The 25447-nt window shown below is 38.2% G+C and overlaps 1 long non-coding RNA gene and 1 pseudogene across 1 annotated transcript; one reads left to right on the top strand and one right to left on the bottom strand.

Moving 5' to 3' along the window:
• Nucleotides 1–2076: 2076 nt before the first annotated feature.
• LOC112762899 (caffeoylshikimate esterase-like) lies at nt 2077–13638 on the top strand (annotated as a pseudogene).
• Nucleotides 13639–24001: 10363 nt separating this feature from the next.
• LOC114925706 (uncharacterized) lies at nt 24002–24533 on the bottom strand. The gene is made up of 3 exons (XR_003815265.2): nt 24452–24533; nt 24325–24378; nt 24002–24088 (listed from the first exon to the last, which is right to left on the bottom strand). It is a non-coding gene; the product is annotated as an uncharacterized lncRNA (long non-coding RNA).
• Nucleotides 24534–25447: the final 914 nt, after the last annotated feature.

Consider the following 25447-nt stretch of genomic DNA (forward strand, 5'->3'; position numbering starts at 1 on the left):
GCCTAAGTCAGCAAAGGAGTTAGCAGGTCTAGAGAGTATTGGGACTTAGAGATACCTGAGGAGTGTCAGTGTATTTATAGCGGTGAACCAATAACCACCGTAGGAGTAGTGCCACCTTTCTAGGGTGTTAACCGTCCCTTTATCTTAGGGAAGTTAAGATATGGCTCGTGGAAGTGGTTAGAGAGATTCTAGGGGCAGTTACTCATTCAAATGAGTGCTTATCTGCCAGCTAACCCTCGTTCCCGACTTCCTTAGAGCAAGTCGTGGTGCAAACCGACTTTGTAGCGGTTGATTTGGTGCAGGGTGAGGCTCAACCCTTTGGGTTGGGCCTTCTTACTTGGATCCTGGGCCCTAGCGTTGGGCCAGGGTATGAACAGTGCCCCTACTCGAGCCCAATTTCTCTTTAAGATTTGGGTTCGAGTATTCTACTCGGGATTGTGGTCGACTTGTTGGAGGACCGACGTGATGGTTTAAAACCGACGTGACTTTTCGTGACCTTTTGGTTTTGACAGTTACGTCTAATCAAATGTCACATCCGTTAGGGATGTGCGTAGGGATTGATGGCCTTGGTAACGGTGCACTCTCATTAATGACTGCTCCGCTTTTACCATCGTGCCCCTAACGTACTTATAAATACTTTCCCTCTCTTTCATTGTTTCGTTTCTGCGATTTTTCAAATTTTTCCCTTCATTCGTTCGTGCTGTGTTCTTGTATCTTCGAAGGCTTTTCGTTTCCTTCAACCCTCATTTTCGGATAAAGGTTAGTTCTTTTTGTAACGTGCTTTTCTATTTGCATGCCTTCATTTTGTAGATAGGTTGGTTTGTAGACTTCAGTTCCGTACTTCCTCCTTTAGAGACCGTGTTTTTTATTTTCCTTTTCTTTTTCCCTTGTAGGTTTTTTGCTACCTTTTTAAGAAAAAGAAATGGCTTCCGTAGATATCCTTTCTCAATGGGTTGATGTCACGGTCCTAGGGGAGGAACCCTCGGTCGATACTGAGTTTATCACCAACCTTCGCACTCACCACAGAATTTGTACTTCTGAGGATGACGAGCCGAAGTATGAATTGGTAGTCCCGGGTCCTGAAGACCGGGTTTGCTTTGGGAGAGTCAATGAGGCGGCCCCTCATTTTTTCTTTATGTATGAGTGCATGATCACCCGTTTGGGTGTTTTCCTTCCTTTTTCAAACTTTGAGATATCTGTTTTGCATCACTGCCGAGTTGCCCCTACCCAGCTTCACCCCAATTCTTGGGGTTTTTTGAAAATTTACCAATTTATTAGCCAGGCTTTGGAGTTTCCGACTTCTTTGAAGATTTTTTTCTATCTCTTCCACATGACCAAACCCTTCAGTGGGCTAAACAATAAGCAACAATGGGTGTCTTTCCGAGCCATACAGGGTCGGAGAGTTTTTACCCTTTTTGATGAATCCTTCCATGACTTTAAAAATTATTTTTTCAAAGTTCAAGCCGTAGAGGGTCACCATCCCTTTTTTCTGGATGATAATTCTTCTCCCCGATTTCCTTTATACTGGCTGGAGGCCTCCCCCTGCGAGAAATATGGTCTGGATGACTTGGATGAGGTAGAAGCAGCCATTGTGGGGTTCCTCCGAGAAGTGTGGGGGAGGGCCCCATACTTGGACAAAAAAGTTTCTCCAGGGGTCTCCGACCTTTGTCCAGGCACAGCTAGGTAGCTTTTATTTGTTTGTTAGATTTCCGACTTGTCTGACTGACTTTTCCGACTTGTCTGATCTATCTGTTATTGTCCTTTCAGAGATGGCAAAGGCAAACGCTCAGGAGTCTTACCAAAGGGTCCAGGAGGCTAAAGTAAGATCTCGTGCCAGGACTGGTGGCGCCAGGGCGGTTATCTCTCCTCCTCCTCCTCCTCGGAACGTTGGGACTCCCTCTCAGCCCATTGTAATTTCTTCTTCAACTTTCTCTCAGCCGCCCCCCCTCTGCTCGACCTTCTCCTGAGCCAGAGAATAAGAAGCGCAAGACCTTAGAGTCTGGCTCTTCTGGTGAGGTGAAGGCGGATGCTCTTGCATTCGTCCGAAAGAACATCTATCCCAATGTTCGTATAAGCATGGATGATGTTTCTGTTCGGCGCCACCTTACCACTCTGGTTGAGGAGAGCCTTAAGGCGGCGGGGGTTTGTGGCAAACTCTTAGATATTTTCGAGAAGGCTCCTCTCAGCTCTTTAGGGATGACCTCGAGGGTCGAAGAGCTGGAAGGAAGGCTTCTCATATATCAGGAGCATGAGGGGAAGTTGAAGGAGGAAGTCGCCAAGCTGAGGGAGGAGAGAGATAACCTCCGAGAGAGGGAGAGGAAGTTGCAAGCCCAATGCAACATGGAGGTCGGTTTGAGGAAGACAGCACAGGATAGCTATCAAAGTTTGTTTAATGATCTTGTGTCTGTGAAAAATGATCTGCTGAATTCTCGGAAGGCATACGCCGAGTTGGAGGACTCTATTGCTGATGGCGCTGAGGAGGCTTAGAGGATCTTTAAGGAGCAGGTCGGAGTCATTGCTCCTGACTTGGACCTCTCTCCTTTAGATCCCGATAAGGTTGTCATCGATGGTGCCATTGTGGATCCCCCTGTCCCCGAGATTATTTCCGAGTCAGATTTGAAGACTCGGGGGCAAAGGATTATAGAGTCTCCTCCTCGCCCTAAGGATGCCCCGAGTTCCTCCACAGTTCCTCCGACTTCCTCTTCATCTCCTATGGATGCCTCTCTTCCTGGCCCTGGTGGCGTTCCTCCTGGCTCTGGTGATGGTGATCCGTCTACTCTCCTTCCTAAAAAGTAATTTTGTTGGCTATATGGGGGCCCGGCCTGTGGGTCCCCCCTTTTTTTAAACTCTTTCTTTGTTTGTGTTGGTGGTGATTGAACAATTTCTTTTGGCCTTTTAAGGCCGTAAACAAAATATTTATAAGTACCCTTTTTGGATAAGGGTTTTGAGTTTCGGAAAATACCCTTTTTTGACTAAGGGTCTAAGTTACCTTATGCGTGCATGCTTCTCTGATTTCGAATTCCCCTTTGATCCTTTCTGGAAAAATCTTTTCTTTGGCTTTGTCTGCCTTTCTGAACCTATTTAAGGATCTTTAGGGTAGCCTTTTAATCTTTTTCTTAGGTTTTTTCCTATCTCTTTTCGGTTATTCCTAGTACTCAATTTCGTTTTATTGAGTTTTTATGACTTAGGCTATTTTCGTGATTCATTTCTGTTTTACTCGGTTTCTCATTCCGACTTATAAGTCGGGATGTTTTCGAGTTTATTATGATCAACTTGTATAACCTCTTTACGCCGACTTGTACCTCGTCGTTTCATCCTGACGACCATCTAGGTCGGTCATGGGATTTTTACGTTTTGTCGAGCTTAAGTCGGCGCGTTTCGTAGAAAGGAATAGAAAACAATAAAAAAAAGGAATTTTGTAAGAGACATATATGAAAAAGATCTTTCATTAATTGGGGACGTACCTTACTGCTACTAAGGGTTTTTGACAATCTTTTTCCCTTAGCCCCTACTATGATGCCTCGTTAAAAACCCTTCTTCAGAAAAAACCCTTTGGTTCTGGGGAAAAAATCATGAAGTTGGGAAAAGAGTACATCAGGAAGTAGAGTTCGCTTTTAGCTATAGTACCTTTTCATATTACAAGCATGCCACGACCTTGGTAACTCGGTGCCGTCCAGGTCGGTCACTTTATAATAGCCTTTTCCTAAGATCTCATTGATTTTGTATGGTCCTTTCCAATTTGCAGCGAGCTTTCCTTCTCCTGATTTGTTGACTCCAATGTCATTTCTGATCAGGACCAAGTCGCTTAGGGTGAATGTTCTTCGGATGACTTTTTTGTTGTATCTTGTAGCCATCCTTTGTTTCAATGCTGCTTCTCTTATCTGGGCTTCTTCTCGGACTTCGGGGAGCAAGTCGAGCTCCTCTTTGTGCCCCTGTATATTCCCGATCTCGTCATGGAGAATCACTCTTGGGCTTTGCTCGCTGACTTCTATTGGGATCATGGCTTCTACCCCATAAACTAGTCGGAAGGGAGTTTCTCCAGTGGCGGATTAGGGTGTCGTTCTGTAGGCCCATAGCACTTGGGGGAGCTATTCGGCCCAAGCTCCTTTTGCATCTTGTAATCTCTTCTTTAGCCCTGCCAGTATGACTTTGTTGGCCGCCTCGGCTTGTCCATTGGCTTGCGGGTGCTCCACCGAGGTGAACTGGTGTTTGATTTTCATACTGGCTACTAGGCTTCTAAAGGTAGAGTCGGTGAACTGGGTTCCATTATCTGTAGTAATGGAATGAGGTATCCCATACCTTGTGATGATATTTTTGTAGAGGAACCTCCGACTTCTTTGTGCGGTGATGGTGGCCAATGGCTCTACTTCTATCCACTTTGTGAAGTAATCTATTCCCACGATCAGGTATCTGACTTGTCCTGGCGCCTGGGGAAAAGGACCTAACAAATCCATTCCCCACTTTGCAAAAGGCCATGGAGAAGTGATACTGATGAGCTCCTCTGGTGGGGCCACATGGAAATTTGCATGCATCTGGCATGGTTGGCATTTTTTCACAAATTCCGTGGCATCTTTCTGCAAGGTCGGCCAGTAGAATCCTGCTCGGATTACTTTCCTGGCTAGTGATCTCGCTCCGAGGTGATTTCCGCAGATCCCACTGTGGATTTCTTCTAACACTTCGATGGTTCTTGAGGTCGGTACACATTTTAATAATGGTGTTGATATCCCCCTTCTGTAGAGGATATTTCTCACCAAAGTGTAATGTTGTGCTTCCCTTCGGATCTTCTTAGCCTCCTTTTCCTCCTTGGGGAGGATGTCGAATTTCATGTATTCGACCAAGGGGTTCATCCATCCGAGGTTTAATCCGACTACCTCAAGGACCTCTTGTTTGTCTTTTTCTTTTACTACAGAGGGTTTCTGGAGAGTTTCCTGGATCAGGCTTCTGTTATTCCCTCCTGGTTTGGTACTTGCTAACTTGGATAGGGCGTCTGCTCTGCTATTTAGATCCCGAGTTATGTGTTTGACCTCGGTTTCTGCAAAGCGCCCAAGATATTCCAGAGTTTTTTCCAAGTACCTTTTCATATTTGGGTCCTTTGCCTGATACTCTCCACTTATCTGGAAGGTTACTACCTGAGAATCGCTGTATATCATCACTTTTGTAGCACCGACTTCTTCCGCTAGCTTCAATCCAGCAATCAAGGCTTCATACTCTGCCTGATTATTTGAAGCTGAGAATTCGAATTTGAGGAAAACCTCTATTTGGGTCCCTCTTTCGTCTACCAATATTATGCCTGCACCGCTTCCTGTTTTGTTTGAGGATCCATCTACATAAAGTTCTCATGTAGTTGGTTTTTCCTCTTGGTCTCCCGCATATTCCGCAATGAAGTCGGTGAGGCACTGGGCTTTGATCGCCGTCCAAGTTTCATATTTCAAGTCAAATTCGGAGAGCTCTATTGCCCATTGAACCATTCTCCCTGCAACATCCGTCTTTTGGAGGATTTGCTTCATGGGTTGGTTCGTGCGGATTCTTATTGTGTGAGCTTGAAAGTAAGGCCGTAGTCTTCGTGAGGCTACTACTAAGGAGTAGGCAAACTTCTCTAGTTTGTAGTACCTTAGCTCAAGGCCTTGTAGGACTTTACTGATGAAATATACTGGGTGCTGTCCGACCTCATCTTCTCTTATCAGGGCCGACGAGACGGCCTTGTCTGCTACAGATAAGTATAGGACGAGGTCTTCCCCAGCTATAGGTCGGGTCAAGATAGGAGGTTGGTTTAAGAATCTTTTGAACTCCTGGAACGCCTCCTCGCATTCAGGAGTCCATTCAAACTGACATCCCTTTCTCAATAAGGAGAACAGTGGGAGGGATTTTAGCGCCGATCCTGCCAAAAATCTGGAAAGGGCTGCAAGTCGGCCATTCAGCTGCTGGACCTCTCTTAAACAAGTCGGGCTTTTCATCTCTAGGATAGCTCTACACTTGTCGGGATTAGCTTCAATCCCTCTTTGTGTTAGCATAAACCCTAGGAATTTTCCTGCCTCTACCGCGAAGGCGCACTTTGCAGGATTTAGTCTCATCCCGCGCAACCTTATGGTGTCAAAGACTTGTGAGAGGTCAGACAAGAGGTCGACTTCTTTCTTGGTCTTTACCAGCATATCGTCGACGTATACTTCCATTAGGCTCCCTAGGTGAGAGGCAAACACCTTATTCATCAACCTCTGATATGTGGCCCCTACATTTTTCAATCCGAATGGCATGACCACGTAGCAAAAATTAGCTCTGGGTGTGATGAATGATGTTTTCTCCTGGTCTGGCTCAAACATCGGGATTTGGTTATACCCCGAGTAGGCGTCCATGAACGACAAGTATTGATACCCCGAGCTGGAGTCCACTAGGGTGTCAATACTTGGCAGTGGATAAGGGTCCTTGGGACATGCCTTATTTAAGTCGGTGTAGTCGACACACATTCTCCATTTGCCATTTTGTTTTTTGACTAGCACTACATTGGCTAGCCATGTTGGGTACTTGACTTCTCTAATGAAGCCCGCTTCTAGGAGCGCTTGTACTTGCTCCTCTACTATTAGGGCTCGCTCTGGGCTGAGCTTGCGTCTTCTCTGTTGTACAGGTCGGGACCCCGGGTAAACCGAGAGCTTATGGGACATGAGCTCGGGGTCTATCCCAGGCATGTCGGAGGCCTTCCAGGCAAAGAGATCGGAGTTATCTCTTAGGAGCTTAGTCAACCCTTGTTTTAGGGTTTCCCCTAGGTTGGCCCCTATGTGAGTATTTTTTCCCTCCTCTTCGCCGACCTGTATCTCCTCGGTTTTTCCTCCCGGTTGTGGACGCAGCTCCTCTCTAGCCCTTGCGCCTCCGAGCTCTACTGTGTGAACTTCTCGGCTTTTTCCTCTCAGGTTTAGGCTTTCATTGTAGCATTTCCTTGCCAATTTCTGATCTCCCCTTACCGTTGCTATCCCCGCTGAAGTCGGGAATTTCATACAAAGATGAGGGGTGGATACCACCGCTCTGAGTCGATTAAGGGTAGTCCTGCCAATTAAAGCATTATATGCTGACCCTACATCGATGACTATGAAGTCTATGCTTAGAGTTTTTGATTTTTTCCCTTTTCCAAAGGTGGTGTGGAGGGGCAAAAACCCTAGTGGCTTTATTGGCGTGTCGCCTAGTCCATATAAGGTGTCGGGGTAGGCTCTTAATTCTTTCTCATCCAACCCTAGTTTGTCGAAAGCGGGCTTAAAAAGAATGTCCGCTGAGCTTCCTTGGTCTACTAGGGTTCTGTGGAGATGACCATTTGCTAGGATCATAGTTATTACCACTGGATCATCGTGTCCAGGGATTATTCCTTGCCCATCTTCATTTGTGAATGAAATGGTAGGGAGGTCGGATGACTCTCCTCCGACCTGGTAGACTCTCTTGAGATGTCTTTTGCGAGAGGATTTGGTGAGTCCCCCTCCCGCGAACCCTCCTGAGATCATATGGATATGTCTCTCCGGAGTCTGCAGTGGTGGGTCTCTTCTATCCATATCGTCTCGCTTTCTCTTCCCATGACTGTCCGACCTTTCTATGAGATATCTGTCGAGCCGACCTTCCCTAGCCAGCTTTTCTATCACATTTTTAAGGTCGTAGCAGTCGTTTGTGGAGTGACCATATATTTTATGGTACTCACAGTAGTCGCTGCGGCTCCCCCCTTTTTTATTTTTAATGGGTCTGGGGGGTGGTAGCCTTTCAGTATTACAAATCTCTCTGTATACGTCCACTATAGAGACCTTTAGAGGAGTATAAGAGTGATATTTTCTTGGTCTATCGAAACCAAGTTCTTCTTTCTTTTTGGTTTCCCTCTCTCTTTCTTTTGTTGAGGGAGGGTGCCCAGGTCGCCAACTCAGATCTCTTAACTTAGCATTTTCCTCCATGTTGATGTACTTTTCAGCTCTTTCCTGTACATCACTTAGAGAGATGGGATGTCTTTTGGATATGAACTGTGAGAAGGGACTTTCTCTGAGCCCATTGACTAGCCCCATTATGACTGCCTCGGTGGGCAGGTCTTGAATCTCTAAACATGCTTTGTTGAACCTTTCCATATAGGCTCGTAAGGATTCTCCGACCTCCTGTTTTATTCCCAGGAGGCTTGGTGCATGTTTAACTTTGTCTTTCTGGATAGAGAACCTCATCAAGAATTTCCTTGAGAGGTCTTCAAAACTGGTGACCGACCTCGGGGGGAGGCTGTCGAACCACTTCATCGCTGCTTTTGACAAGGTTGTCGGAAAAGCTTTGCATTGCGTAGCATCGGAAGCGTCAGCCAGATACATCCGACTTTTAAAGTTGCTCAGATGATGCTTTGGATCAGTGGTTCCGTCGTAGAGGTCCATATCGGGGCTTCTAAAGTTTCTCGGAACTTTTGCCCTCATTATGTCCTCACTAAAAGGATCTTCCCCTCCTAGGGGGGACTCTTCTCTACTATCACGGGAGTTCCGACCTTTGAGGGAGGATTCTAGCTTTAAGAGTTTTTCCTCTAACTCTTTTCGTCTATCCATCTCCTCTCTTAGGCGCTTTTCTATCTCCTTTTGTCGCTCCAGTTCCTGTTCTAGTTGTTCCAAACGATTTTGGTGAATATGGACTAACCCCATAAGCTCAGTTGAATGGGACTGTCCGCCTTCTCTAACTCACGGCCTTCTGAGGAATTCACCTTCGGGGTTTTGACTCCGGAGGTTCCTTCTTTGTGTTGATCGTTGGTTTCCTGATGGAGGGTTAGGTCCGCGTCACTATTTCTGGTGTCCAGATTCTCTTGTTCAGAATCTGTTTCCACATGACCCTCCTCAGGGGATCCGTCCGCCATCACTGGTTGATCTCTCGGGTCCCCGGCAACGGCGCCAATGTTACGGTAGGTAACCGGAGATTAATGGGCTGGATGGCGCTGGTTGGCCCAATCGTCTGAGGGAGGAAGCCTTTGTCAGGGTCTGCGCCTTGGGGGCCTCCGTCCGACTTGTGAGTATGAGTGAATGGGGGGTGGTACCTGCAAAGACACTCCGATGCCTAAGTCAGCAAAGGGGTTAGCAGGTCTAGAGAGTATTGGGACTTAGAGATACCTGAGGAGTGGCAGTGTATTTATAGTGGTGAACCAATAACCACCGTTGGAGTAGTGCCACCTTTCTAGGGTGTTAACCGTCCCTTTATCTTAGGAAAGTTAAGATATGGCTCGTGGAAGTGGTTAGAGAGATTCTAGGGGCAGTTACTCATTCAAATGAGTGCTTATCTGCCAGCTAACCCTCGTTCCCGACTTCCTTAGAGCAAGTCGTGGTGCAAACCGACTTTGTAGCGGTTGATTTGGTGCAGGGTGAGGTTCAACCCTTTGGATTGGGCCTTCTTACTTGGATCCTGGGCCCTAGCGTTGGGTCAGGGTATAAACAAGATTCATAATTAAACTTAAATCTATAGAAGTTATCGTCTAATTAAACAAATCATATAAGGAAAGAAAATAATAATAAAAAATTCTATCAATTATATAATGCATGCATGCGTGATAGAATTGCCCTATGGATACAAACAAATTTAACTCTGCAGAGTTGGCATTGTTACAATCATTATCCACAACAATGTAATCAACGTAGATCTTTTTTTTTTCAAATAATGTTATATCTACACGAAAAAATCAGTCACTAAATAAAATTATATATATATATATATTATTTTTAATTAAATAGTTACCTTCTAAAATAATTAAATGTGTCGTATATAATAGGATAATTAAATTTGTAACAAATGAATAATTAAATTTGTTTATAATAATATATAAATTTTTTTATAAAGTATTAAATATATACTTTTATACACAATAATAATTGATTAATGATGGATTTTTTATATAGATATAATATGATTAACTTTTTCCCTCTCATTTCAGCAATATACCATCAACTGTCCTTTCAATAATCGATAGAGTATTTCCAGTGCAATAAAATTCAAACGCTTTTGTATTCTTCTTACAAAATATTTTTGAAAATCAAAGATAGTTTGCATTAGCAGAACTTTAATTTGAATAATTAACTAATATATATAACTTCTTTGTTTAATTTTGTTGAATTTAATTTATCATCAAATTTGAAAGCTAACAAAATTGTCAAATTTTGTATACTATTAGCTGTGCACAAGAGCTTTTACTTTTTCTAAATGCCTGTATATGCAATGGAGGCGCAAAGTTACATATTTACATCGTATAATATAACATTGCTCTAATAATAAATATAGTATATCTCTCCGTATAAAGAAAGGATATTTCACGCTTTATTTGTGAATCTAAACAAGAACAATGTTATATGATCAATAAATATTATTATATTATTTAATAAAATTTATATTTATATTTATAAAAATTTTACACGTAAAATAAATATATATAATTTATATTTATATTTATCAAAATTTATATATATAAATCAATACAATTTATTTATATTTATATTTTTTAAAATTTATATACATAAACTAATATAATTTATTTACACCTATATCTTTTACAATTTACACGTATAAATTAATAAAATTTATTTATTAAAAATAATTTAATATTTATATTAGTTAAATAATAACAAAAAATATTAAAAATTGTTAATCTCCAAAATTTTCTCTTATCATTATTATCTAATAATTATTTTTATAAAGATGAAACTTCAACAATACTTTTATCCCCTTGTGGAATTGTTACATATCTTTATGAAGGTGATTTATATCGTCAAAAGTCGTATGTTTTCTTCTTTCAAGAATGCTTAATTCATCAGTTGGTTAACTAAAGAATTTGAATGCTAAAAATGAGAAAAACACTAACACAACAAGATAATGGTGGTAGTTAGGAAGAAGACAAACATGAAAACATTCTAGAGACATAAAAAGCTTATTAAACATATAGGGGTTAATTATTAAGTATATTTAATTGATCAAATAATTAATAAATTGAGACATAGTTAAATTGTATGTAATCTAAATTTTGACTAAGCTAATATAACTTTTCCATCCCTACGAAATTGAAAGCTATACATCCAAACATTTTATGAAATTTCGAGGAAATGGGATGTTTGTGTGGCTTACTATAAAAGCACAGTGCTAATTAAAGTGATAGCTATATATAGCTTGCGTATGTGGAATTTCTATTCACTAATCCCACAAGGACTAGCATTATCCTTCACCCGGTTTTACGATTGGAATTTCATTTATATATGCTGAAATTATGGTATTTATTATTTAGTATTTAATTTTTATTTAATTTATTTTTATAATAAATTTTAAATATTTAAAAGTTATTTATTTTATATTTTTTAAATTAATTATTAATTTTTATTTTTTATTAATAATTTTTTTTTTGAAATAAAGAAAGCTCAACACATTAAAGTGGAGCAAATACAAGACATACACAAAAACAAATTCAAACACGAAGGTTATCAACTCCTGTCATTTTTGGCATTGCCATCAATAACCAATGGGATCAGTACCAGTCCATTCTTTATAGCTCAAAAACGTCTTATTTTGTATGACCTCAACACCTATCTTTTTATTGTTGAAAATTCTGTCATTGCGTTTCAATCAAATATTTTAAATTGTTGCAAAAAATTCAGTCAACCACTTTTTCTCCTCTTTTCTATTCGGCATTCCAGTTTAACTCTCAAACAGTCATTTAATGGTTCCTGAGACAGCCGAATCTCTCTAAAAACACCTCAACCAGGCGCACCGCACTTGCCACGAAAACTTACATAACAAAAACAAATAATGAACAAATTCCATCTCTTTTTTACACAGGACACAAATATTATTACTATAGTGAATAACACATAATCTACTCAACCTTTTTTTAGTATTCACCCTACCGACTAGAACAAACCAACCAAAAAACTTTATTCTCGGAGGTACTAACCATTTCTAAATCGAACTTGTGAAACTATAGCTCATAATCTCTTTCAAAAAAGTCTCCAATAGTAACACTTGCACAAAAAATTAATAAAAGAACACTTTTATTATCAAATTTTCAAATAAGATTATCTTCTCTGCATATATTATTCAAACAACTCACATTAATTATATTAAATAATATTAGTATGTTCTACTGAGACGTGTCGAGCAGTAATAAGTGGTTTCAATATTCATAGAAAATTATATTAGGAAATTAATTTTTTTAGTTAGTTAATATTAATTAATTTTTTAAAATTTTAAAATTCTTATTTTTTTAAAAATGTATAATTTAAAATTTATAATTAAAAATTTATTATTTATAGTCTAAAATTTAAAATAAATAAAATAATTTTTAAAAATTGACTAATATTGGTTAAAAAAAGTAGTTATTTAACATCACTCTTTTTTTTTATATTTAGTTTTTTGAAAACATATTATGCTTGAATTTTTTATTGGTTGATTCTTATTATTTGACTCATAATAACAGAAATCTAAAATTAATTTCTTTTTTTATTAAAAATTGAAGAAAATTTTCAAACCCTTTCTACAGGGAAAAAAGCTGACAAAATCTTGTGAAGTATGAACAATAAAAGAAAGGAAAAATAAATTAAGATATAAACTTATTCAGGAAAAATAAATTCAGATATAGACTTGTTTCATCATTTGACATCTTCACATTATTGAATATTGATATAGTTTTCAAAAGACAAAGAGTAAACTACCATTTGTATTCATGAAAGTTGAAAACGCTGACATATCTACCCGTAGAAAAATGAAATTACCATTTGTACCCATGAAATATGGGTTTCACACAATAAAATTATTCAAACACTAAAAAATTACCTAAAATCCCTAAATTACCCTTATCTTCACCACCACACCACCTCCTTCACCCAATCACCTTTCTAACCCTAATTCTCTTCACCCAACCACCACCCCTCTTTCCCTTTCTAATCTCAAATCCCACCACCACCCCCTTCACCCACCACCACTCCTCAAGCACTTCACTCAATGGTGGATCCCGCTACCCGCAACCGTCACCGGAACCCTCTCTCTCGTTCACGGATTTATCGGCGAATCCAACTGGTTCCTCCAGCTCACTGCCACTTACTTCGCCAAGGCCGGATTCGCCACATGCGCCATTGACCATCAGGGCCACGGCTTCTCCGACGGCCACATCGCCCACATCCCTGACATCAACTCCGTCGTCGACGACTGCATCGCCTTCTTCGACGAATTCCGCTCTCACTTCGATCCTTCTCTTCCTTCCTTCTTCTACTCCGAATCCCTCGGCGGTGCAATCACGCTATTAATCACTCTCTGCCACTGCGACACACTGGAAAATGTCTCATCCGAGAAGCCGTGGAACGGTCTGATTCTAAACGGCGCCATGTGAGGGATCAGCGAGAAGTTCAAGCCACTGTGGCCATCGGAACATTTTCCTTCTATAGCTGCGGCTATAATCCCTACATGGCGCGTGGTTCCAATGCGCGGATCAATCCCGGACATTTCCTTCAAAGTGGAGTGGAAGCGAAAGCTGGCGCTGGCAAGCCCGCGGATGAAGGTGGCGCGTCCCCAGCTTCGACGGCGCAGGAGATGCTGCGGATATGCAAAGGGGTGGTGGGATTTGAGATTAGAAAGGAAAAGAGGGGTGGTGGCTGGGTGAAGAGGGTTAGGGTTAGAAAGGTGACTGAGTGAAGGAGGTGGTGTGGTGGTGAAGATAAGGGTAATTTAGGAATTTTAAGTAATTTTTTAGTGTTTGGATACTTTTATTGTACGGAACCCATATTTCATGGGTACAAATGGTAATTTCCTTTTTCTATGGGTAGATATGTCAGTGTTTTCAACTTTTGTGGATACAAAGGGTAGTTTACTCAACGACAAAAGATAACACAGAATCTTCAATTCTTGTTGCTTAAATCCATAAGCTACTTCATGTATAATTTATTCATCGCTTTTCTTTCTTTTTCATTACTTCTAAACAAATCTCAGCCTTCGAACACAAAAATTAATGGCCATATCCAATCAGTATATTACTTCTAAATTAAACTTCTAAAAACAATTTAACTACCACTGGCAACAAAGACAACCAACGATAATGATAGGGTTCACAAATAGCCAAAAAAGTGTATAATATATATATATATATATATATATATATATATATATATATATATATATATATATATATATATATATATATATATATATATGAAATCTAACTTATGAGAATGATATTCTTATATGAGAAAGTAAGAGTGTATTTATATTTTATAATAATTAAATTAATATAAATAATTAAAATTAAATATATCTAATAAGTTGTATACAAACAAGATATTTATAGTCATTACATTCATGTGAAAATATATTTATAGTTATTTTTTTAAATTTATTATTAAAAAGATTAAAAATAATTTTTATCCACTTATAACACTAAATAAACAAATTCTTTATAATAATTGAATATAATACTTTCAAACATAGCATTTTTTATAATATAATTTCTTAGAATATTTTTTTAGTTTTAAAATAAACCACAACTTAAATATCATTTGCATGCTGTAACCTATTTGATGTTATATTTTAGTAGAGATAGTGAGTCAAATTGTTTCTTTTTTTTATTATATAAATAATTAATTAAATATTATTATATCAATAAAATTTTAAAATCATTATGTTTTATATTTTTATTTAATACAACTTATAACCCTATAAATAAAGAAGGGAAAATCATATTACTCTTGATAATAACTAAAATTTAATTTAAAGAATCGACATGTGAGAACAAAATTTAAGGGCAAATAATTTATTTCCTTCAAATTGCATATTAATTTGATGGTGAAACTATTGCCACATACATATAAATACATGAAATAAGTTACACGAGTCAGATAGCACTCCATGTTCTTTGGCCTATATGTCATTAGAATTTTAAACTTATTATGAGTGTATTATTACTGTAAAATAGTTTTTTATTAAAATGATTTTCCAAACTAAATCTACATGATTTGTTAGGAAGCATTGAGGTTCATGTATTTGGCATTTTGGTTCCGTATCTTTACAATTACAACCATATGAGCTTCTTCTATATTTTGTTCAGAGGGAAAAAGAGAAAGTTTATATATGATTTGCTTTCTACACAGTATATATATTCTAGGCTTCTAGTCATCTTATATAGAAACAAGAGAATGAACACGACAAGTCTAGTGACACGACAAGAATTTAAATTTTATAGCCTAATTGCGTTTTTAAATATGTTTGCCAAGTTAGGCTTTATTTAGTAAAATGTTTTGAAGAAGTATTTGTGTTTTTAAAAAACACGTACTACTCATTGGATGTTGTTTGCAATTAGAAAAAACGAATGTTTCTAAAAGTATAGATGTAAAATTTTTCAAATAATTAACTTGTGTTTATATGTCAAAGTTAGAAAATCTAATGTATCTAATATAGATATCGTACATTAATTTATTTTAAAATGTAATTTTTATATTTATGTTTATTATAATATTTTAAAATTTTAAAAGTTATTTTATTAAACTTAATTATTATCACTACTAGAAAATGGATTAATACAGACAGATTTAGTCTTTATTACAGACGGATTTTTGGTTACCGACGAAATTACCGACCGATTTTGTCCTCTGTAAAAGCCTTGTCGAAAATTATTTACCGACGGATTTTTTTCCGTCGGAAAATTACCGACGGATTTTTACCAATTACCGACGGATTTTTCCTCTGTAAATTTTTCACCCATTTCCCTAAGGGCGACGAACTTTCCGACGGATTTTCCCTCTGTAAATTTTCCATCCATTCTCTCCTCAAGCTGATCTTTATTTGAAGGACTAGTAAGACTTTCAAGCATGGAAGACATAGATGGATCCTGAGATAGATAGTATAGATATGTTATCAACCAATAGATATTTTATATAACAGAGTACAGAAAGTTTATAAATATCTGCATCAATGCATTACCTAGGCGCTCAGCCATGGTCATGAAGTTAGGATTCTGCATCACCTGCTGCAACATTACCCAGTCGTATATTTGAATTTTACAGACAGCACAGCTTTCAATAGTTCAATGTTACTACTTCACATAAGATTCAGAATTCAGTGGCTATTTCAGTTATAGCAATTCACTCCATTTTCTGACCAGAAAACACATGAGATCTAAAAAGTTACCAACAGAAACACCAAATTTTGAGGGCAAACATCATAAAAACCAAAATCTATCTATCATATGTAAGCTACTTTTTTATTCTAGTCGATGCTTTGACATAAAAAAATAAATAAAAATAAAAAAAAAGGAAAAATCCTCCTTTCTCCAACACTTATTACAGATAGATCTATTGTCCAACCAACGAAAATCTCAGCCTAATAAACCAACCAAATAATCAAGCTCTTTCAATATCACTTTCCCTCAATAAGTTTATAAATTAAAAAAATTTAAGGGTTTAAATAAGGTTATGATCCATGTAAAATTTAGCAATTTTATGGTAAACTAAACTTATGGTTCCTATGATTCAAAGATAAGTAACCATATCCAAATTTCTTTAATTTTGGATGACAGAAGGGACTAATTTCACTTCTGAATACTTTTTTTTTTTTACCAAAACCACCAAAAGAAAAAATCTATAAGGCCAAAAATCTATTTAAGCCATGATTCAAACAATCTTGTTCACGGTTGAAGAGATCTCACATGACCCCCAATTAGTTTTTTATGATCAAGTAAAGTGATAAATAAATAAATAAAGGAGGAAAAAAAGAAACAGAGAAACCTGGAGCTCAATGGTGACAAAATACTCATCCATGTCAACATAGTTCTTGTTAAGTGAAGCCATGATGATGTGACAGTTTATGAAACCAATTTATGAATTTTCAAATAAGTAATATATATGCTCAAAAAGTAAATTTTATTGTCATATGATTCAGTATTTTAACAATCAGGAATTACATTAAATCAAACTATTGGCAGTTCACTATTTTAACAATCAGGTTCTAAGCATGAGATCTGAAAAGGAAATAGAGTCACTATCACCTTCACTGTTTGAAGAAAGTCACTAAGGAATAATTCCTGTGTTGTCTTGGACTGGTGACTGCAGGCCAAGATTTTCATCATATGCTTGACAGCCACATCATACATCCCAAGTGAAGCATACCACCTATAACAATGAAAAGTAAGAAAGTTTAAAGAATCTAGATGCATATGTTCTACATTATTAAACAACCAGAATATGCTATTACTGAAACAAGTCAAACTTACTATCCTATATAAAATTGAAAATGAACATGATCATTGATGTAGCTCCAAGTAGAAGGATCACTATCACACTGCAGCAAGAAGCAGCAGCAAAAGAAAAAAGATAGTGCAGTGAAAGAAAACACCAAAAATTGAAAAATCATAAAAAAAAAAGTTTCAACAACAAATTTTAAATCAAACTAATTACTAAAATTAGAAAAAAACAAATCTAACTAAACCTAATCTAATCAAAACCTAAAAATCTACTACACCTAATCTTTGTTTAGTGTTTGACAAAAATTAAAGCTGTGAATCCATTCCTTTACCGGCAACTGATTGACCCTTCTATAATTCTGCAAGTGAGAAGTTGAAGAGGAAGCCAATATTTAGCAACTCCGATCCCCTAGGTTTTAATGTTTAAAAGGTATATATAACAGTTTCTATTCTAGAAATAAAAAAACGGAAAAGCTCTGCATACAAGCCCTAATGGCTTGTATGCTTTACAAGTTCATTAAACAATAAAATCAAAATATGCGCTGCTTCAGGTACGTTGATTACACGCGCTATATAACATCGCGCGTATATCTAACTACCAGATTTAAAATATTTCTTTCCCTTTTCGTTTTCGTTATTTTGAGATTTCGTTGTTCTTCTTCTCGCGCGTCTTCCCTCCTTCTTCTCCATCGTTCTTTTCCTCTCCTTTTCTCACTAGCATCTTCTTCGTTTAGGTTACCTTTTTCTCTCTCTGCAACTCGAGCTTCGTTTTCTATTTTTGATTTGTTATTTTTTGAAATCAAAGTTTGATCTCGTTTTGAAGATAATGGATCATTCAACCTCAGATTGTCAGCTGAATGCAGGCGAAGTGGATTATGAGTCAGAATCTAACGAAGTCCCTGAGGTTTGATTTACATAGGATTAGTATGAATTTTCTTTCAGTAATTTGTATAGCATTGTGTAGTTGAAAAATTGCTGAACATTGACTGTGAAAGTAACACGTTTACCTGAATCTGTCGATTCAATGTATTAGTTGTGATTAATTACCTGAAATTTGTAGCAGACGCTCGGGTGTAGATCAATTCTTGTTTGGGTGTATCTACACTTTACTGGTTTTTTGTTATTTTAATTGACTTATTGTTGTTCAGGTGTATCAGACATGATTAGCTGTGTTTTTAGTTTTTGAGATGGTGTATATCTGCAGGCTGTGTATTTACAGTTTATGGCTTTAAAAGTCATTCTGTAGTTGAGTTGTATCGTATTAGACATGATTGGGTGTATTTGAATCATATCTATGGGTGTATTCACAGTTCTGACACGGTGTATTTTGCAGCCTCTCTCAGTTGTTGATGACGAGCTTGTTCCAAAGGTCGGAATGACCTTTACCACCCTTGAAGATGCTGGAAAATTTTACAGGAACTACGCCAAGGCTGCAGGTTTCTCTACAAGAGTTCGGTGCACGAATAGGAAGGGAAACGAGATTAAGAACCAACTGATTACATGTAGCAGAGAGGGAAAATGGAAATCTAAAATATCTCCGACTGAGAAGACGAATTCGACAGCCGGTTTAAACTGTCCTGCAAGAATTTATATACACACATTGAAGGATGTCGGTGCTTGGATCATTTCAAAGGTTGTGCTGGATCATTCACACCCCTGCTGTCCAAGTAAAGCAGAGATGCTCAAACAACACAGGGAACTAAGCATGTCCATTCGTCGTACGATAGAGAATAACAAGGAGGCCGGTATCAGACCTAGCAAAACCTACCAATCATTTGTTGCGGCTGCTGGGGGTCACCGAAGCTAAATTTTATCGAAAATGACGTGAGGAATTACATTACCAGGGAAGTGCGGAATGTTTCCGAACAAGAAGATGCAAAGGAATTCGGGAAATATTTGTTAAGAATGAAAGAGAAGAATCCAAATTTCTTTTTTGAGCTCCAACTCGAAGAGGATCAATCGATTAAGCTGGCTTTTTGGGCCGATGCAAGAAGCAGAGCCGCCTTTGAGTATTTCAGAGACGTCATTTCATTCGACACCACCTACAACACAAATAGGTAACAAATTGCCCCTGTTTATGATGCTAAATTAATTTATTTTTACGAATCCGCATCAGAGGTGTATATTGGCTGTTTCATTGGGTGTATGCGAAGCATTTGTTAAGGTGTAACTAATGATTTTGCATTCTGGACCATGGTAATTTGTTTCAGGTATAATTTGGTCTGTGGTTCTTTTGTCGGGGTGAATCACCACGGTCAATCAACACTTCTCGGATGCTCTTTGATGAAGAACGAAGAAATTGAATCATTCAAATGGTTATTTCAAAGCTGGCTTCGTTGCATGGGAGGAAACGCTCCGAAAGGGTTTCTCACCGATCAGTGCGCATCCATGAAAAGGGCTTTAGAGGCCTGTATGCCAACAACAGTTCACCGCTGGTGTATTTGGCACATCATGAAGAAGATTCCAAGCAAATTAAACGGGTACAAGGGACATGCCGATATCGAACAAGAAATGAGCCAAGTTGTTTGGAACTCTCACAGCAAAGACTCATTCGATATGAATTGGAATGATTTTCTGCTGAATTTTGGTCTTGCGGACAACAAGTGGCTTTCAGGTAATGTCTTTTTAAAATATGCAGCAGAGGTGTAAATTGTATGTCCCCTCGGGTGTATTTACAGCCTGTGTTTGGGTGTATTATGCAGATCTGTACGAAGACCGTCACATATGGGTTCCTATCTATCTGGATCAGCACTTCTGGGCAGGGATGAGAAGCACACAAAGGAGCGAGAGCATGCATTCATTTTTTAACAAGTATATCACCCGGAACAGCTCGCTTATTCAGTTCGTCAAACAATACGATAATTGCCTCGGAAGCAGGGAGCAAGCAGAGAGAATCAGATGCTGCAGATTTTCATACGCTCATACCGTGTGCAACCAAATCCTGCATTGAAGCTCAGTTTCAAGATGCGTACACTCACGCAAAGTTTAGGGAAGTCCAAGCGCAATTCAGAGGAAAGGCGAATTGCATCACCAGATTAAAGAATTCCACTCTAGGCTATTCAGTATACGACATCGGAGAACAAGTTTCCAGCTCAATATTCAACAAGTTCGTGGTTACTTACGACTCAGTGGTAGCCGAGGTAAAATTCCAATGCTTATTATTCGATTCGAGAGGGATACTGTGCCGTCACGCACTAAGCGTGTTAAGCTTCGAACAAGTAAGCCAAGTGTCACCGAGATACATACTGGAACGATGGAGCAAGAAGGTAAAGAGGCGACACACACACATCAAGAGCAGCCACGACGAGCCACTAATGGAGCCAAGAAGCAAGAGGTTCGACCAATTGGTTTTTCGTTCGCAAAATATCTACGAATTTGCCTCCGAATCGGAGGAGCTGACTGCAATTCTGCACCGTGCGTACGATAACGTCATGGCCGAGATGGAATCATTAAAAGCCAAAAGGAAGGGGACATCTTCTTTATCGCACGAAGACGCCAACTTGGAATCCGTTAACGAGCTTCAAAGCCCGCCAAGGATTCGAACAAGAGGACGTCCAAAAAACAGGCTAGGTTCAAAGCTGGAGAAACAGATCGCAAATGCCACAAAGAAGAAGAAGACGAAAGTTTTAAGCGAGGTAAAAGTACTGTTCTTTAAATTTGTGGCAATTGAGTTTATTTTTCTCGTTAATAGTTTAGGTAATGTGTGTGTGTTATATTTCAGATAAACCTTTTTGATGCTGCATCAGCGGCTCATTCAAATTGCAGCCAATATCAAGGACACGTTATGAGTTATCAGTTCAGGGTACCAGCAGCAGGGGATAACTTGTTGGGTGTATAGTTTTACAGAATATGGGTGTAAAAGCACCGTTATTTTGGGTGTATTTTCGTTAATTCACAATTTACATATAGACACATATATAGATACATATAGATCAAAAGCTGTAAAAATTCTCAGGTTATGGGTTTATATTTGATTTGATATTTTTCTTCATATTTTAGTACATGTAATTCATACATTTTGAATACAGCACAGACAGTTTGGGTGTATATTTTATGCAATCTTGGGTGTATTATTAGACTTGCGTTGGGTGTAACAGTTTATATATGCCTTGATTTTTTTCTTCATATTTTACCACCTGTAATACAGCTTTTGATTACATCACAGACAGTTTACCAGCACAGATAGTTTAACTATGGAAAAAAATATACATGGAATAGAAGTTGATAAATGGCAAATATTTACATCATTTGTTCAATTTACAAACTACCAAGCAGTTGGATTACCCAGTTTCTATATCAGCAGAATTAATCTGACAAAACGGACTTAATAATATAGAGGATGGCTTCGACAGCCTTATAGCACTACTCTCTCTAATTGCCCGATCTCTCTGTGTATTCATCTCACTGAATAGTATCCGGGATGCGTACTCCACTCTATAGTGGTCCACCTCCTCCTACAATTAAAAAGTATATTCTGTTTAAACAGCAATATTAATTCAGTAAAGTAATACAGAGTTATATGGTTCTAAAGACAGTTACATGTGGCCAATTATCCCATTGATACTTCCCCTTTTTGATGTTTTCCGGCTCAATTAACTCCATCCACTTCATAACGTACACAGCGCAGTCATAGCTGAAAACGAAGAAAATAAATTACAAATCTCATTTACACAAAGTTTAATGTTCAGAGTCACAAATTTATACCTTGTTTTTTAGCCAGATATTTTAACATATGGTGATTTAATTTCATTCTCCCTTTCCCCTTTCTGAAGAGGTTCCCCGCCGGCATATGTTATCAATCTTGAAAATACGTATCCCTTAAATACGAAAACAAATCAGTAATACACCCGAATGAATGGACAAGATACACCCAACGGAATGGACAATATACACCCATCAGAAGTAAAGAAATAGACCTATCTATTAAAGTAAAGAAGACAGAGGCAACTTACAGTGAATTTATTAATGGCCTTTCTCTCATCGGTGGGAGCTTTTTTGTGTAGCGGGTCAAGTATTTGACATTTCCGCTTTCTTGCATTTATCAGCCATAACCACCAATGCCCCGAGTAGCAGACAGGGGCAAAAATCTGAAGGATTGCCACACGTGAACATTGTGTTATTTTATTTTGCAAATAAGTAAATAAGCATACTAACAAATTTAGCAAACGAAAACTTACATATGGGTGCGAAGTCAATTTTTTTCTATCTATGAAGGGAATGAAACTCGGGTAGGCTTCCACCCTGAATTCCTTTTTCGTTTTCGGTGATACGAATTCCCCGTTTGGGTGATCCGAAAGTTCCATGCACTGCAAGAATTGCGAAACAAGAAATGAAATACTAAACTTACACCCAATGGAACGTAAAAAATACACCCAAATCAATACAGAAAATACACCCAAAGTTCGGAGAAGTAACACTTACCACAATATCGGGGGGGAGACAGTATATTTGTTCTTTAAACCTCTTTTCATTTTTGTTGTTGAGGATGAGGCAGATGGCAGATACAATCTTGAAATATATGCCAAAATCAATTTTACATTAATAAGCATTGTAATTGACTTTGGTGTAAAAAGATTAATGTTATTCTAATATTACCTGAGATTCTATATCACTTTTTGCCTGTAGGGAGGCAAGGTGCATTCTCATCAAAATGTATTCTCCTTGGCCAATCAGAGTGCACATTTCCTCATACTCGTTAGTATTGCCATCTGCATCTTCCTTCAGTCTCGTCCCCCAGATGTAGCACTTTTGTTTCATATCATCTGGAATTTGATTCATTCCCCCAGGAGTTTCAAACTTTGCAGAACTTTCTCCCCCAGTCTCCCTCTGAATTTGTGGACTTGTGTTTTTTCCCTTCGCCGCGCTGCTTGCTATTCTTTGGACCAAACTGTCCAATTGTTCTATCAAATTCGCAGCTTCTGGAGATTTTTCCCTTTCTGTCTCCTGCGTTGACGCCCCCTCCTGGCTTGAATCAGTCAATCCAAGGCTGAATGATGGCACCCCTGGATCTGTTTTAGGAACATAGGATGCTGTCCGTGCCATCATCAACAGGGCAGCAGCGTCTTCTGCGTCTGGATGACTGCGTCATCATGTATAAGAATAAGAATAAGAATAAGAATATACGGATGATAAGCAAAGATTGATTTTAGTCTGATGAACTTACATTTTAGTTGGAGCTGGGGGAACCGTGGGTGTGGTCTCTTGAAGTTGTTTGGGGGTTTCAGGAGTGCTGCACAGTTACAAAAAATTAATCACGGCGTAAAAGAAACTAATCAGGAACAATATACACCCAAACTGTTAGCTAATATACACCCAAACTCTAAACAAATATACACTCAATACTATTTCTTACGTTTCTGTGGTCCCTTCAATCTGTAGCATAGGGGTTGGTTCAAAATCTGTCTCAGTGGTTGTTTGGGATGCCGGCACAAAAACCTGAATCGGGACTCTAAACAAGAAGAAAAATGAAAGGTTAACAACGCCTTTGAAAATAATAAGGTTATAAGGTTGAAATATTATTGGAAAACTCACATTGCAAGCGCTTCCGACGGTGTCTGTTCCCTCACAACCATCATATTCGAATCAGACGGACTCAACCTAAAATACACCCAAAGAAATTCAAGAAATACACCCGAACAATTCAAAAAGAAGACAGGCTTTGTTTTTTTGAGAACTTACATACTTGCAGTTTTTGCTTTTTTTTCCTGCCTTTTTTTTTCTTGAATAAAATAATAAAGGGCTTTTTTTTCTAAAAAAAATATATACAGAATTAGAAGTAGAAGGGTAATAGAAGAACAAAAAGTAACGGTTATTTGAAAGAGAAATTACATGCTCTGTGACGGCTGGTTTACACTACTCTGTTCTGTGTGTCCTTGAGAGGAAGGACCATCACTTCCCAAGTTCACAGCCGGTATTCTAAAACAGATTTCATGTTATTCAGACAAAATAAGATACAGGTATAAAATACACCCAAATGAATGCACAAGATACAACCAACCGAATGGACAATATACACCCAACACAACAAAGTTAATATTCCAACTTATTAAACAACATACACCCAACTTGATCCACACAATACACCCAAATGGTTCCACAAGACACACCCAAATCATGATAACAAGATTTTATTAAATAATAAAGCTTCTTACGTTTCAGACGACACATAGCGACCTTCTGTCGATCGCAGGTCAGGTTGGTTCTCCCTGCGAAACAAGAAACAATTATTAGCATACAAAACACAACAAAATATGAAATAGACAGCCCAGCAAGACATACCCCTCTGCAGCAGATTTATCAACGTTTTGCCCTAGCCATTCATCCAGTTCGTCACTTGATATTTCATATGTCTCACTACATTCATAAAAGAAGATGTTAACAAAAATAATTACGACGATAGACGGTAATATAGCTTACGAGGTACTGTACCCCTCAAAGTATTGGTCTTCTTTAGGAGGTGAATCCTCCACGACAACTTTTTTCTTTTTTGGTTGTGTTCTGGGTGGAAAAAAAAGAGTACCAATCAGAAATAAAAAATTAATTTTATCACAGAATATTATGCAAAGAAGTGCTTACTTTTTTGGTGTTGTTTTTGTTTTTTTCTTCTCCTTCTCCTTCTCTGCAGGTGATGATTCTTCGCTCCTCTAAGTTAATAATAGACACTTCAGTTAATACACAAAATCTTTATAATGAAGCCAAAAGAAAGGAGTAATAATTTTAGGACATTACTCATCACTTTGTTCAGATTCAGATTCTGAATCAGAATCTGACTCCTCTTGCCTCTGCTTTCTTTTTCTGGAGTCCATTATGGAAGGCAAACAGTGATTATTTAGAACATACTAAAAATACACCCAACGTGATCAACAAAATACACCCAACTCGAAAAAGAAATTACACCCAAGTATGGTACTTACTTTTTCCCCTTTTTGATGGGGTGTTTTCTTGCTGAATCCTCTGAGTCTTGTTGAGTCTCAGACTCAGAGGTAGAAGTGTCACTGTCAGTAGCTGTTTCTGTCTCCGAAGATGATGTTGGACTCGCCTTCCTTTTTTTTGTTTTTTTGATTTCTTGTTTTTTTTCTTTTTTTCTTGTTTTTTTTATTTTTTCTCTTGCTCTTGTCTCCGCCATCTTCACAATCCCCTGAAACATGAGATATTTTAGCTAGCAGCATTCAGGTAAATAAAATACAAGCAACATATTATGTTTACTTACCAAAATTTCTTCTCTTTCTGCAGTCATTCTTTCCACCAACTGCTCCTTAGTCTAGTTGGCAATCC

This window comes from Arachis hypogaea, chromosome 17 (assembly GCF_003086295.3).
Source record: "Arachis hypogaea cultivar Tifrunner chromosome 17, arahy.Tifrunner.gnm2.J5K5, whole genome shotgun sequence".
In the NCBI taxonomy this organism is placed as follows: Eukaryota; Viridiplantae; Streptophyta; class Magnoliopsida; order Fabales; family Fabaceae; genus Arachis; species Arachis hypogaea.